Source organism: Artemia franciscana, unplaced genomic scaffold (assembly GCF_032884065.1).
Source record: "Artemia franciscana unplaced genomic scaffold, ASM3288406v1 Scaffold_1463, whole genome shotgun sequence".
Lineage (NCBI taxonomy): Eukaryota > Metazoa > Arthropoda > Branchiopoda > Anostraca > Artemiidae > Artemia > Artemia franciscana.
This window is the reverse complement of record NW_027062839.1, coordinates 32,038-46,783: the sequence shown is the minus strand read 5'-3', so window position 1 is coordinate 46,783 and position 14,746 is coordinate 32,038. Positions and strand designations below refer to the sequence as shown.

General features: G+C 34.7%; 1 protein-coding gene across 1 annotated transcript in view; it reads right to left on the bottom strand.

The window, feature by feature from the left end:
* The window catches only part of LOC136042551 (uncharacterized), a 71,191-nt gene extending 57,226 nt beyond the window's left edge, over window positions 1-13,965 (bottom strand). The window contains exon 1 of the mRNA XM_065727519.1: window positions 13,671-13,965. The gene's annotated coding sequence lies outside the window, so the exon portion shown is untranslated. The remainder of the gene's footprint in view (window positions 1-13,670) is intronic.
* Between the last annotated feature and the right edge of the window lie 781 nt (window positions 13,966-14,746).

Here is a 14,746-nt window from a genome sequence, read left to right as displayed (position 1 = left end):
TTAGTTTTGGTGTATTGGTCCAAGTCACTTTTTACTTCCAGTTTTTTATCACAAACTATTTTATAACATTCTCCTGTGACGAAAATGTTTTGGAACCTGTTCATTTTATGTCGTTGAATAGGACAATAAAGAGTAAGAAGGTCACTTAGACAGCTGGATAGTAAGTTTGAATTTTGTTTTTTTTTACGGTATTTTATTTTTTTAAATGTCTGAGTATATAAGGGATTTAAATTCCAGGGGGAGAATTGTCCTGTTAGGAAAGAGGTACATGGCCATTGTAAAATAAAAAATTGGTATCTATGCAGGCAGGAGAATTTTCGAATGTCTCTACTCCTTCTGTAAAATATTCTAAGACATAGGAAATTGCATAAAGACAAGTCTACATATTTTGTAATCAAAGGAATCAATAAATCTTTCTATAATCTTGGTTTGAGTTTGATCATCTTTTACGATTAAGTGCATAATAATTAAAGATATTATTGGTTAAATAAACTGATCCGTTTTCCATGAATTTTCCAGGTCGTTCAAAATTTACTCAAAAATAAACTTTTTCCCACGAAAAAATATCCAGAAATATATTCTCTGTAACCAAACTACCACTGCTATTTTGGCGTCTGCCAAAAATTTTCAGCCGGCACCCTTGGTTCAGCCGGCGCCCTTGGTTCAGCCGGCACAACAGGGACTCAACTATCAGCACAATATGAAAATATAACGTTGGTTTAGCATATATCTCAGAAAATATGACAGGAAGCATGGAGTCTTCGCTCTCATGAAGTTTTATTTGGTCTTTATAGTCTGAGTAGCTTAAATATTAACTCTTGAGTGCACTGCGAGCAAGACCCTGACTTCAAGAACTGGAATGTTACCCGTTACCCCGAATAAAATCACTTGTGCTTTTACAGTTTTCAATAAAAGTTATTGTTTTCAAGTTTTTTAAGCAACATATAACAAAAAATTGAATAAGAAATTAAATCTATTGGATATTTACAAAAGCGGAAAACTACCACTTATTTTAGTAACTAAATAACAAGTCGATAAAAATTATTCTAATCCGGCGCTAAACATCTTCAAAAAAATTGTTCTAATTCGGCATGTTCGAAATAATGAAATTACAAGAAGAGCTACCTAGCAAGACACGTAAACAGGGTATCGTATTATTCTCCTGGATTTTACCACCCAAACGTAGTTCATAGGACGTGGCTGTCGCTAACTGATTACCCTTGTTCTTGTTTTTTCTAAGGCGATCCCATTGAATCGGTGACTAGAGAACACTTATATTAAATCGTTGCAAATACACACGCTGAATTTCAGCTCGGATAAGGCAGGGCACAACTTCGAGAGTGAAAGCATAAGAATGCAGAAAAATCTATAAAATTTTTGAAAAGTGCATAAGAGACTCAAGATTTCTACGAAGAATTAGCTCCAGGAATCCCCCCTTAGGTATGAGCCTAAGTATGTAAGCTTAAGTCAGTCTCGCATTCCCATGGCTTCAAGGTGGGAGATGAGATCTTTCGTCTTCTAAAAAAGGGGCAAATTTATGGCGCCCTTCTCACTGCGGGTACAATTGCTAAAAAGGTTCTATTATGGCATCCTATAAATAATTTGAGTATCCTATTGCATTAACATGGTTGGCCTGGCTGAGTGGTTGGCGCGCTGGCGTGGGAATTGTGTGTCCAAGGGGCATCGTTTCAATCCTTGTTGCGATCAGTTATTTAGTTTGGGACGGGGGTCAGTAGCGTGACTCTTTAAGCTCAGCCAGAGTCGACCCAGCTCTAAATGGGTACCTGGAGAAATCTGGGGAAGGGAAGCAGGAAGGGTGTGTGAAAGCACATGTTGGCCCCCAACCCCCCATTGCACTTCCTGGCTGAAGGGCCACAAAACGGAGATCAGCGCAGCCGGTTTGGACCTTAAGGGTCTAGTGCCGTCTTACTTACTTACTTACTTATTGCATTAAACTCAGCGGCACTAAAAATCATCCGTACAACTTTTCAGTCTCCAGTGAAGCACTGCCCGTAATGCTTATGGAGTCATTATATGCGAATTTGTAGCGCATAAATATAAATAAGTTTAAATAAAATTAAACTCTGTTTTTTTTCTTTGACAAACATCTAAATTGGAATTGAAGCCCAGATAACAGAATGTATTTACGCTGCAGCATACTAAGTACTTTATTAAAAGTTAAAACTAAAATTTACTTTGAATATGCGCAACATTTCTTTTTAATTGGGGCTTTCACTTTACCCAATACGACTGCGTTGGATATAAATATTCTTCTCATAATAGCTGTAATTATAATGTAGCCTCACCGTCTTCCTAAAGGGACTAATTTCAACGCAAGTTATGGAATAATGACACCATCAAAACGTCAGAAGAGAGAGAAAAATATGCTCTTCAATATGTATACATGGGGGCAAGTTTTTTTTAATTTTTTCATGGGAATGCAAAAAAGTTGTTTTTCAATGAAAATACTAAGAAAATTATACATCTTGGAGGTTAAAATATTCTATGGGAGGCTAGAGGGAGACAAAAACACTATGGGACATCCCCCTCCAATTGGCGTCACTAGTTTGAAACTAGGACTTTAGTTTTGAACTCTTAGTAAATGGTTTCCATAACCAATAAAGTAAATTTTAATTCTATGGGGATCTTTAAAATAAAGTTCAGGGAACTAAACACCCTGATATGAAAACGAAAGGGAAATCATCCGAATGAATATGCTGATATACACAAGATTAGATTGATATGTATTGAAATACAATACACACAAAAATGTAATGCAGGTAAAAATATGTGTAGAAATAATTGCTGCCAGAGCTATATAAAGACAATGACTATAAATATTGGATGAAAACCGCAGATCAGATTCTGATAAAACCGCAAAAAGTAAAATTTAAACTTGACCATCAACAGTTAAATTGATTTGTAGAGAGAGAATATTAGATTAAAAGAAAGTGAAATCTTGCGAATTATAAAATGATATACAAGAGTGAAGCACGCCCAGCCATCAGCCTTTACATAAAAAAAGTGGTTTCACTTTTATTCAATTTTGAATTGATTCGTTGTTGGCAAGGAAGCAGGTTTTAGCTTGTTCCCGAATTTTGAATTAAATTGAAAAGTATAGCTGCTCTAAGTTTCAGCAGGATCTAAATAAAATAAATTAAAATAAGTTCTATTGATGTTGCAGTCCAATATTAAAAATAGTGATTGTAGAAAAAACTGTAGATTCACAAAATCAGTGCTGATAAAACCTAAGGACAAAATTGGACAAAAAAATACAAGGTTTGTCCCAATGTGATAGGAGTGATTATTTTTTCCTGTCGAAACATGACAAAGGAGGAAGATGTTACTGTGCAAGCACAATCAACAACACAAGTATTAACAATGACTTATTTAAAAAAATTACTATTTATTCCAAAGTTGAACTGCATATTCAAATGTTGCTAAAATTTTAATTTCAATCTAACATTTTAATTATTAATCAGAAGAAAAAATGAGAAGGCAGGGCGGTACAAATCAGTTTAAAATTATTGATATTTGCAATCTGACAACAAGAAACTCGGGTTTTAAGGGGTCCGGAATTTCAAATACTTGGTTAGGTATGCTCATGATTTCAGATTATTTTGAACTTAAAATAAGAATCAACTTTAAAAATTAGAACAAATTTCCTTATATGAGGGGGACTGTCCTCTCCTTAGTTCCTTACTCTAAAGTTTGACTTTTTGTCCAAATTATTTAAGAACATTTGCTGAAACGCAAGGACCATGAAATTGGAAAAAGAAGCTTTTAAAGCATTAAAAACTTTAATTGAGCGAGCAAGCAGTTGAGGAGGTGTAGTCTCCGTTACATACAGAGTAATTTTGGTTCATTCTATGCTTTTACTTTCTGTTGAAAAACCTTTTTTATTTATTTGGTTACATTTTTGAAACGGTGTAGTTTCATGAACACAATAATTTTGCCAATGCAGTAAAACGGTTAATATTTCAATGCTGTCTGTCATGTTTTTGATGGGCAGCAAAGCATAGAGACAAACATTTTTTGAAAGGTAATGAAAAAAGTATATCAAGTACGTAAAAGTGGATAAAATGAAAAAAGTAATTACAAAAGAATGCACAAAAAATAGCCTACTTATAAAAAATAAGGTAGGAACTTCTAGAGTTCAGTTTATTTGAGAAATGCCGAAGCGTTGGAAGGACATTATTGGGTAACATCGATATTTTCCCAGTCTGGTCATCAAACATCAATAATCTTAACGTCTTCAGACTCTGTGATTATGAAAAGCAGAGTGTTTTCAAAGTAGTTAGTTCAAAGTGAAGCAATAAAACTAGGATTAAGAAAATCAAATAAGAAGTTTTAGTCCTGGGCGATATTGAGAAAAGCTGCAATCTTTGAGGGCTAGAGGGTTAGAGAAATACTATTATTTTTAATTTAATATTTATTACCAAAACCCACTTATTTGAAGGTATTAAACTTCATAACAACGTAAAATAAAAAGGTTTTCTTAAGTAGGCAAACAATCACTCCTAGTAACAGAAAAATAATAATAATAAAACGCAAAAAGCACGCATCCGTCGCGGGGAAAACACAAAACTAAACATTTCCCATTATAGTGACTTCAGGTATTGGCTTACGGGTACTAAGATATGCTGAATTTGACTCCTTATTTCTGTCGGGATTGCACCATTTTTAAGCTTTCCTCTTTTTTCTATAATTATGCGAACTTACTTATGTACTAATAACTTTTGATCCATAGCTTCAAACTCGATAAGAATAAATATTTGAAATCACTATACACAGATGATTCTTTGACTTAATTGAATAAAAAAACAAGTTTTTTTTAATGGAAGTAAGGAGCGACATTAAAACTTAAAACGAACAGAAATTACTCCGTATATGAAAGGGGCTTTTCTTCCTCAACGCCCCGCTGTTTACGCTAAAGTTTGACTCTTTCTCTTAGCTCTACTTTTTAAAAAGGAAAAAACTTTAGCGTAAAGAGCGGGGCGTTGAGGAAGAAAAGCCCCTTTCATATACGGAGTAATTTCTGTTCGTTTTATGTTTTAATGTCGCTCCTTACTTTCATTAAAAAAACTTGTTTTTTTATTTAATTTCTAGACGTATTTTAATTCATGCATGTTTTGATCTTGGCTCTCCGCACATAAATAATTAAAACGAAAATTGCATATTAATTTTCGTTTTGGCTAAATGGCTATCTGATAGTTTTAATCGGAAGATTTTGAGAAAAAAGGAGAGAGGGAGGAAGCCTAGCTGCCCTCTAATTTTGATTACTTAAAAAGGCAACTAGAACTTTTAATTGTTTTATGAACATTTTCATTAGTAAAAAATATAAGTAATGTACGAATTAACTTACGTAACGAACTTCTATATTCGTATATTTTTATTGCGCATATGAGGGAGTTCACCCCTCGTCGATACCTTGCTTTTTACACTACAGCTTAAATTCTGTCCCAATTCCTTAAGAATGACCCTTGAATCACAAAGGCCGTAGAATAAATAGTTGAAATTACTAAAAATACTTTCGCGTAAAGAGCGAGGTATTACGAGGAGGTAAACCCCTCATATGCGCAATAATTTCTTCTCGTTTTAAGTTTTAATGCTGCTCCTGACTTTCAGTAGATAAAACTTCTCATATTTATTTTTTCCTTGTTTTTTCAAATAATGCAAAAAAATCCTGCACCCCCTTCATTGAAAGTCTCTTCCCCCATGAGAAGTTTTTCCATGGAAAGATCCTCCCACGTAACCGCCCCCCCCACCTCAACTCTCCCTACCAAAACCAAAAAAAATCCCCCTGAAAACGTCCGTACACTTCCCAGTAACCATTACTATATGTAAACACAGGTCAAAGTTTGTAACTTGCAACCCCTCCCAGGGAGACTGCGGGGTAGTAAGTCGTCCCCAAAGATATAGTTATTAGGTTTTTTTGACTATGGTGAATAAAATGGCTATCTCAGAATTTTGATCCGGTGACTTTTGGGAAAAATGAGCGAGGGAGGGGGCCTAGGTGCCCTCCAATTTCTTTGGTCACTTAAAAAGGGCACTAGAACTTTTAATTTCCGCTAGAATGAGCCCTCCCGCGACATTCTAGGACGACTGGGTCGATACGAAGACCCCTGGGAAAAAAAAACAAAACAAAAAAACAAAAAACAAATAAACACTCATCCGTGATTTGTCTTCTGGCAAAAAATGAGAAATTCCACATTTTTGTAGATAGGAGCTTGAAACTTCTACAATAAGGTTCTCTGATACGCTGAATCTGATGGTGTGATTTTCGTTAAGATTGTGTGACTTTTAGGAGGTGTTTCCCCTATTTTCTAAAATGAGGCAAATTTTCTCAGGCTCTTAACTTTTGATAGGTCAAACTAATCTTGATGAAAGTTATATATTTGAAATCAGCATTAAAATGCTATTTTTTTATGTAGCTATTGGTATCAAAATTCTATTTTTTAGAGTTTTGGTTACTATTGAGCCGGGTCGCTCCTTACTACAGTTCGTTACCACGAACTGTTTGATATTATCAGAATTTAGTTTATTAATGTTTCTCGATTGATAAGGATCGCTATTTAACATTTATTTACCATTTATTTATTTGCTATCATGAAGAACTTACTCTTTTTTACTCAAAATAAAAAATATTTGTGAAAACTGTAAAAATGGTGGTGGAAAACTGGAAAAGGGTTATTCAGTCAAAATTAGAACTTATATTGCCCTAACTAAGGGTCAAAACCGATTTGTAGGCAGCCTTCATCTTCTGTTTTCCTTCCATGATTTTTCCCTACTCTGTCGAATTTCCTACTCTGTTAGACTAGTAAGTTCCAAATTTCCAGCGGAGCATGGTCCACTCACTGTCTCCCCTGTAGGTACCCATGTTTTCAACCAAATAACCCCACTCGAGTTTTAACCAGCATAAGTCAACTTTCTTTAAATGACCCTGATAAATTGAGATAAACTGCAAGTCAGTCTAGTTAGGGAAACATTAATTTAAGGGGAGTTTCCATGATACACGGACGCTTATCGTCAAGGAGCACGGGAATCCAAAGAAAATAGTTTTCAGCCACTCTTTTCAATTGCACATTCTCATAAATACTTGAACAGTCCAGAAATTGTCTTACAGTTGGAATTTCTACTCCAGATCATCGTTGCTCAGTATTTTTTGGCCAAAACCAGTGACGCTTTTTGTGCTAAAACCAGCAGCACCCCCCCCCCAAAGAAAAGCAAAAAAACATCTTCAGAATTTAAATCAATCTCCCAGCGACTCCCTTAAAATATATTCGTAAGTTTTTTGGGTCATTCTTCAATTACATAAGTTTCATTTTTGCTTTCGAATATAATGTTGCAAGGGCTTTTTTTTGAAACCCAAATTAACTAATAAAAGGTTTTTTTGTAGAAATCGTTTTTTTCTTTTTTTTTGGCCAAGTTAGACCCTCTGATTGGAAAAACTGCATTTTTCTATAGCTGTGTAGTAGCAAATATTATGCTTGCCTCCTGGAACCGTAACCTCAGGTTAAGAAGCAATATCTTAGAACAAGACGTTGGATTTTTGTGCATATTTAGTGTTGTTTCAAGGTAGCTCAATTGCATTCGAGCTATACTCTCAGCCTTGAGTTACCTAATATTTTGTATATATTGGTTATATTAAAAGAACCTTGAACCTTGGATTTGCTGTACTTAAAGGACGAAAACAGTCGTCCTTTAAGAAAGTCTACTCTCAATCGAGAAGACTCGGCCGTGGGAACAAATTTCTCCGGAAAACGGCATTCCAGCATCCTGGAGAATCTCAGAAAAAAAAGAAAAATGGTTTACTATCAATTGGTCATTCTGAATGCCATGGAAAATCTATCAAAGATATTGAAAAATGGTTCTCATTAACTACCAATATTAAACTGAAAACCCATTAAGTAACTGTAGATAATATTTTATTTTAATATTTATTTGATTTAATATTTTACACTGAAATGTATCAGAGAACAGCTTAATAGGTATTTGCAGAACCTGCTATTGTGAAATCTTTGATTGAGGATCAAAATTTTTTTGCGATGTACAATAAGGTTTCCCTCGGGGGCCAGGTATCTGAAAAAAAAAATTAAGCCAAATAAATTTGTCCTAAGTGTTCTACTAAAGAATAGCGGGGGAACGACCCCCCATCCTTCCGTATGCAGGAATGATTACCCAGAAATTCGATTGCTACACAAATTTAAGTCCTATAACCATACCTTTAGGTAACAAAATATGCCTACTTTATTAAATTTTATCCAAACAGATTAGCCACTTTACAGAAAAACTAAAAGCGAAAATAAGGAAAGAATATAGGTATAGAATTAGCATGAAAAGTGACCTAAAATTTACAAGGAAAATCCTAATTTGGTTTCAACAACTATTACAAATACTATTAATGACCGTCATTAAAAAGTCACACTCTCAATCCATTGTTAAATGCAACACGATGTAGGCTTATTATTTGTAGTAGTGGCATCAATTAGGGACGAGGAAAGATAACCTGGGCCCCTAAATTTTTCCCCTTTAATTTTGAAAAACACCCTTTTCTGGGGTATTTTAATTGGAAATAGGCCTACCCTTTTCTGGTCTTTTCATTGGACAAATCGCAAAAACAACAGATTTCCCCCCGGGGGAAATACTCCCTCCCTTAAAAAATTTAATGAACTGCCACCATTAATTTAAATTGAAAACAATACAGCGTAGGTGATGTTGTACATATAGTCAATATTATGAATAATTATATGGATAATTTATATGTAAAATTGTCGTCAAAAGAGGTTTGCCACCCTTGGAGTGGTTTACTTTTTTTGAAAAAGTCTAGTTTATTCGTATTTTTATTTTGTATACATTTGTTCCCATTTTGCATGTGTCTTTGTTTTTCTTTTTTTCTTTTTTTTATACTCCATCGCCATGCCTTTGTGTTATTGATGAGTTATAAAATACATTCATTCATTCATTCATTATGAGCTTTTTTCCATTTTTCCAAGTTTTATGCTTAAGGATTAAAATATCGGATTCTAATTTAAGTTCTTAAGCTGTAAAATGTAATCTGAGCGTTGGCTTTGATGGTATTGAATACAATTATTGCAGATATTTCTTTCAATTTGAAAGCAGTTTAGGACAGTTCTTGAACTAGGATTTTGACTCAGCAGAAATCTCTAGATGAACTCGAGAGACTACTCCTGGAGAGTGTTCAAAAGATTACATGTGAATGAAAATGGAAAAGGGGAATAGTATATAGCAGAGACATAACATAGACTCGTTGTTTTTGACTCTCTAAAGCCTTTTGTTTGTGACTTTGACTTGAGCATATGCTTGGAGCAGCACAAAAAAGATATCATTTTGCCAACAAGGATGCACATAACAAGTTTTGACTGATTTCAACGTTCCTTTTTACATTCCATGGAAGTCTCCACTTATATCTTCAGCCATTCTTGAAAAATTTTATATGCGCCTTGGTAATTTGAATGTATTTAGTGTCTTTTGATTTAGTTTAACACCCCCCCCCTAAAGATCCTTAATGTCAGCTCAGCACTCTTTCTCTTCCTGAGATATTTCAGATAGGCAATTCTGACAAACTCAACATTCCCTGTAAATTTCGACTGAGTGCCCTCAGCCGTTCCTGAGAAGTTTCATTTTAATAAACTTAGCCATTCCTAATACTTCAGACATATCATTTTGACAACTTGCATTTACATAGTGCATTTCGATTTAGTTCATTTTCCCCGTCAACATTTTTTGAATTTTTCAAGTTTTTTTCATGTTTTAGCTTAATACTCGTTGCTGTCTCTAAGATATTGCTAATAATATCTGGCATATTTTGACATATTGACAACCTCAATATGCATAGTTGCTTTTGATTTAGTTCAACGTACTCCTCAACATCTTCTTAAAGTTTCAACTGGAAAACCTTAGCTGCTCCTGAAATATTGAAGATATACCCTTTTAGAGATAAATCTTTTGATCTAGTTCAACTTTCTCTTTGATTTCCTCTGAAAGCTACAATTTATTACCCATAGCCACTCCTGATATATCACAGATGCACGTTTTTGACAACCTGGATACACGTAGCGTCTTCTGATATAGGATCCCACTATACATTCTCTTATAGCTTCATTTTAATACCATTACCTGCTCCTAAAATATTCCAGATCCAGCATACTGACGATTTGGATGATCATAGTTTCTTTTTATTTAGTTCAACATCCCCCTCAATATTCTCTGACAGTTTCAGCTTAAAACCCTTAGTTGTTTCTGGGATATTGGAGATACACCCTTTTGGAGACCTTTTCAATTTTCTCTAAAAGCTTCAACTGAATACCCACAGCCGCTTCAGAGATATTGCCGATACGCCCTTTTGACAACCTGGATGCACATAGTGTCTTTTGATCTAGTTTAAGATGCCAATAAATATTCCCTCATAGTTTCATCTTAATACTCTTATCCATTCCTGAGATATTGTAAATATGCCCTTTTGACGATCTTAATGGACATAGCGTCTTTTGATCTAGTTCAAAATCCTCATGAATATTCTCTGGAAGTTTTACCTTAATACCATTAGAATTTTCTGAGATATTGCAGACAGGCTGTTTTGATAACCTGGATCCACACAGTGTCTTTTGAATAAGCACAATATCCCCCTCAACATTTCCTGAAATGTTCAACCTAATAACCTTAGTCGTTCCTGACATATCGCAGATACGCCCTTTCGGCATTGTGGTTCTACATATTGTCCTTTGATTCAGTTGAGCCTTCCTCAGCATTTTCTGAAATTTTCTAACAGCCCTTAATTGTTCCTCAGAACTAGCAGATTCGCCATTTTGACGACCTAGATACATATAATGCTCTTTGGCTTAGTTCAAAATCATCCTCAGCATTCCCTGATATTTTTATCTTAATACCATTAACCGTTCCCAGATTTTTCAGATGCATCTTGTTAAGAACCTGGATGCGCATAGTGTATTTTAATTTAGTTTAACATTCCCCTCAACATTCTATGAAAGTTTCGACTTGGTATCCTTAGCCGTTCCTGAGATACTGCACAAGCCTTCTTTTCTCTTTTATAAAAGATATATATTTAGATAAATGCCAATTTATATTATTTACTGCCCTTGCTCCGGGAAGAGCAAAAGATCAGGCTGATTGTCCTCCAATTACTTTTGGCCCTTAAAAAAGGCACTAGAACTTTCAATTCCCAATCAGATATACCCCCTTCAAAGTTGTTACGACCGCCTTCCATATGAAGGCACTGTGGACGCACATAAGTGTCTTCTGATTTAGTTCATTATCTTAGCAATTTTTCCGAAAGTTTTAACTTAATACCCTTAGCCGTTCCAGAAATATCGCAGTAGCACCCTGTTTCCATTATAAATTGTATGTTTAACAATTATGAATTCAAGTTAGGCACGGCCCTTGCTTCAGGGCCTGAGGGGCCATGTTATCCCCAAGGGCATGCTTATTGGATTTTTCGACTGTTTTGAACACACTTTCTATCTCAAAATTTTGATCAGACGTATTTAAGGGATACAGGAGACCGGTTGGAAAAGAAGGGAAAGGGAGGGAGGCTGGTTGCCTTCAGATCTCATTTGACTCTTAAAAAGAACATTAGAATTTTCAATTTCCATTTGAATAACCCCCTCTGAAGTTTATAGGACCGCCTATTCTAAATGAAGTGTTTCGGGAAAAAAAATAGTGCATTGAAAGCTTATACCTCTTTACTACAGGTAACGTTATAGCGTTGCCTGTGATCCTGGTATTGTCTGTTATTCTTGCTTTCTTTTTTAGATGTGCTACTAAGACTGATAGATGTGCTGCTAATCAAATATTGCATTGAAGGCTTATAGATCTTTACTACAGGAATGATATAGCGTCTGTGATCCTGATATTGCCTGTTATTTTTGTTTTCAAATAGTTCTTGGTAACAAACTATAAGTAAGGAGTGACCCACTCAATAGTAACCGAAACTCTTAAAAACGAAATTTTGATGCCAATAGATACATCGAAAGAAATGTATTTTTTGACTGGTTTCAAATTTATAAGTTTTATCAAGTTTAATCATACCTATCAAAAGTTAAGAGCCTGAGAAAATTTGCCATATTTTCGAAAAAAGGGAGAAACCTCTAAAAGGTATATAATCTTAATGAAAACGCACCATCAGAATAAGCGTATCAGAATACCCTACTGTAGAGGTTTCAAGCTCCTATCTTCAAAAATATGGAATTTTGTATTTTTTGCCAGAAGAAAAATTACGGATTCTTGTTTATTTATTTTATTTTTTTCCTAGGGGTGATCGTGTAGACCCAGTGATCCAAGATCGCGAGAGGACACGCTCAAACCGATATTAAAAGTTCTTGTGCTCTTTTATGTGACCAAAAATTGGAGGGCAACTAGGCCCCCTCCCACGCTCATTTTTGCTAAAGTCACCTGATTAAAATTTTGAGATAGCCATTTTGTTCAGCATAGTTGAAAAACCTAATAAATATGTCTTTGAGGATGATTTAATCCCCCAAAGTCTCCAGGGGAAGGGCTACAAGTTATGAAATCTGTCCATTGCTTAATTATAGTATTGGTTATTGGTAAGTATACAGACGTTTTCAGGGAGATTTTTCTGGTAGGGGATTCGGGAGATGGGGTTATATGGGAGGATCTTTCGATGGAGAAATTTTTCATGGGGGAAGGGAAATTTCCATGAAATGGGTGCTGGATTCCCCAGTATTATTTAAAAAACGATCAGAATTTAAATTAAAAAAAAACAAATTTGTTCGGCTGAAGGTAAGGAGCAACATTAAAAATCAAAACGAACAAAAATTATTACGTACCTGAGGGGGTTCAGCCTCTCATCAATGCTTCGCTCTTTACGCTAGAGTTTTTTTTAGCTATTTATTAATTAAACAGCCTTTGTCATTCAGGGGTTATTCTTGAAGAATTGGAACAAAATTTGAACTTTAGCGTAAAGAGCGAGGTATTGACGAGGGGGCAAACCTTCTTATATACGTGATAATTTCTGTTCGGTTTAAGTCAGAAAAGCGACCATGACATTTGGAAAGAATATGAAAGTAAAACAGTTCAAAATAGGGATGAAACCTTTTTATTGACAGTGAACAGATACAAAATTTAACTGGATATTTCGAACACATATACAGTGTTCATCATCAGCAGTAAAACTCGAAAACTTCGAAGTTATCTACGGAAGGAATATGGTTACTTACGTGTTATAGCGACCACACTGTTGTTCTTGATCTGAGTAAAACACGTTTCTCTGTCTGCATTCGGAGATAATTAGCTTAGACTCAGTGAGACAAACTACTCTGCAGGTATACATTATTTAAATATTTAATAGGTTAGGTTAGGTTAGTTGGTTAGGTTAGGTATTTAATATAATGCAGACTCTGAAATAGTTTCCATAATTGTGTTACTAAAGTATTATATTTTCATCATTTTTGGTATATTTCATTAGGATTAACTTAACTTCTTGGGTGTGGTCGCTATAACACACAAGTACCAAAAAGTATGAAATAAGGAGCCTAATAGTACTACTTTTTTATTTAACACGTTTCCTATACAAGTGGCCAGCCACTAAAGTAATACCTTATTTACTCTAGTTATGAATAACAACTAATATCTTTACCCCAATTAAATAAATAAAAAACAGCGTTGCTTACTATTCAAAAAGTCCACTCCATGAATTGTATCCAAAGTTCTCATCCCGTGCTTGAACGTAATCATATAAACATCCTTGTGTGAAAAACTGTCACCCAAATCAGTGCCGTTAAAAAATAATAGATAAATAGATTATCTTAATTATAACTACACTTTACTAGATGAGCAGGAGTAAAATGCAGAATTTCTTCCTAAAATTACAAGCTGGTTCGACTGGTCGATGCAGAGTTGAAACTGGAACAGTTGTCCAGTGGACTTAAGTGAGCTTTCTCGCGCTGGTAGTGAAAATGCATATTTTCGTTTTGTTTAATCGTCAACCAATAAACACGAGTTCTGTCAACTTTGAGAAGGTGAAGGTTCCGCATCTTCTCAATTCCCTGTGTAAAATATACCCGTCTTTACTTTCTAAATCTGAAGGACACTGGTGAGACAAAGTGAGAGGGCTGAAATGAGGGAGGAATAAGTTAAAGTGTGCACTTCAATAGTTATGGGAGGGGGTGAAAAAATTTTGTGGGATAGGGTAGAGAGAGCCTAGTATTCTTGAAAACATGCGTATAAAGGCTGAAATATCTAGATGGTTATGTAAAAATACTTAATAGGGTCAGTCAAACCAATGCTGCCGCAAAACGTCCAAAATGACAAAGAGTGTGAGAGAAAGAAAGATAGAGAAGAGGGAAAGGGAGAAAGAGACAGGAAGAGGGGAATAAAGACAGATTAGTAAAAGACACTTGTAAAATATGAAGTGTTCACATACGTAAAAATGATTGGCTCTATACTAGTATCACTGCTACTAATTAATCATTGCAACACCAAGCCACCTAAGGCCAACCAGAGATGATTTTAGGGGAGGGACAGAGGCAGAAATTTTAGGGGCGCAAAATTCAGACAAATAATCCAACGGTTATAATCATTTTGCAGTTTTTGAAATTTTATTGATATAGCAGAATTATTATAGATATTAATTATAATAATTATTAAAATTAATAATAATAATTTATTATTATATAATTAATAATGAACTATTAATTGATTAGTGAAATAAAAATTAATTAAATAACAATTAAATTATTTAGTAATA